Below are 1,679 nucleotides of genomic sequence, written 5' to 3'. Positions count from 1 at the left end.
AAAAAAAAAAAAAAAAAAAGAAAAGAAAAGAAAAGAAAAAAAGAAGGAAAGGAGGGACAGAGGAGCACAGAGGCTCCTTGGGAATCGGGGGCTGGCATCGAATGGGTGTTGGAGGGGTGTTGGCAGGGCTGAAAAACTGTTTCTCTTGCAGGATCTTTTTGGGCTCTTCTTTTTTTTGTAGTCAGAGTCTTACTCGGTTGCTCAGGCTGGAGTGCAGCGGCATGCTCACAGCCACCGCAGCCTCGACCTGCTGGGCTCAGGTGATCCTTCGGCCTCAGCCTTCCAAGTAGTTGGAGCTACAGGCCCGCAGCACCATGCCCAGCTAATTTTTCTTGATTTATTGTAGAGACGAGATCTCACCAAATTGCCCAGGCTGGTCTTGATTCCCCGGGTTCAGGCAATCCTCTTGCCTCTGCCTCCCAAAGTGCTGGGATTACAGGTGTGAGCCAGTCTCTGTCTGGCCCCCCTGCAGCTCATCCCACACGCTGCCCTTAGGGAGGTCTTTCTAGAGCACAAAGGAGGGGGAGGCAGCTCCCTTGCTTACCATCTCCCAGTGGTTGCCTATTGCACTTGGAATCGAAGCCAGACTCTGAGTGTCCACCAGCAGGACTCAGGAGGTGTGGCCCTCTCATACCCACACCCTCTCCTCTTTCTTCCCGACCAACCGACCATTAGCTGTCTCCCAGCTGTAGTTGTCTTCTCTCTATGTCTTGACTATCCCAAGACCCAGCCTAGCTTGAGCCTTTAGTGGCTTTTCTGCTTGGAATGGCTCTCCCACCCCCCACCCCCCTGCCCGCCACCGGGGTTTTCAATTGACTGCCATCTTTCAGGTTCCAGCTTACTCCTCACTTCCTCCAAGAAGTCCTCCCTGACTGCACTGCATAGAGCAGCCCTCTGGTCCCACCTGTATTACACTGTCCTATTTTATTTTCTTCCCAGCATATCTCAGCACCCCCCTGAAATCATGACTCACCGTAGCCTGGACCTCCTGGGTTCAGGCAATCCTTCTGCCTCCGCCTCCTGAGTAGCTGGGACTACAGGTGCGTGCCACCACACCCAGCTAATCTTTTTTTTTTTTTTTTTTTTGTAGAGCAAGGTCTTGCTGTGTTTCCTAGGTTGTTCTCTACATGTTGGGATTTCAGGCATAAGCCACCATGCCCAGCCCCAAGGATTAAAACCAGAGCCAAAGGCAGACCTCTGGGTCTGCCGTCACTTAGAGAGGGTGGAGGAGGAGGGACAGAGTAAGGATCCAGGGGAAGGTGGTGTCAAAGCAACCCAGAAAGGACAGCTATTCGAGGAGGTGATGGCCAAGAGTGTCAAATGCCACAGAGAAATGAAGTGAGAAGGGACCTTTGGGTTCAGCAAGATATAGGTCACCAATGATCTAGATAAGAGTCATTTCACGTAATGATGGGAACAAAGGGCTAGTTGGAGTGGCAGGGAGTGGGGACAGAGCAGGAGGAAGTGGAACAGCAGATGCCAGAGGGGCTGAGCATGTCACGGGAGGGCTTCTGGAAGATGGGCGACACGGCATGTTGTAACAGATGACAGTGAACCGGGAGGTGGAGAAGCTCAGATGCAGGAGTGACTGCAGCGGCGGCCCCGGTGCCTGGCCGGAGGAGCAGGACACGGTGCTCACTGTGCCCCAGGGAGGGAGGCCCAGGGGTACTGGGGTGGTG

Source organism: Carlito syrichta, unplaced genomic scaffold, assembly GCF_000164805.1.
Source record: "Carlito syrichta isolate Samal-C Ts95f unplaced genomic scaffold, Tarsius_syrichta-2.0.1 Scaffold308195, whole genome shotgun sequence".
In the NCBI taxonomy this organism is placed as follows: domain Eukaryota; kingdom Metazoa; phylum Chordata; class Mammalia; order Primates; family Tarsiidae; genus Carlito; species Carlito syrichta.
This window is presented reverse-complemented; position numbering follows the sequence as displayed.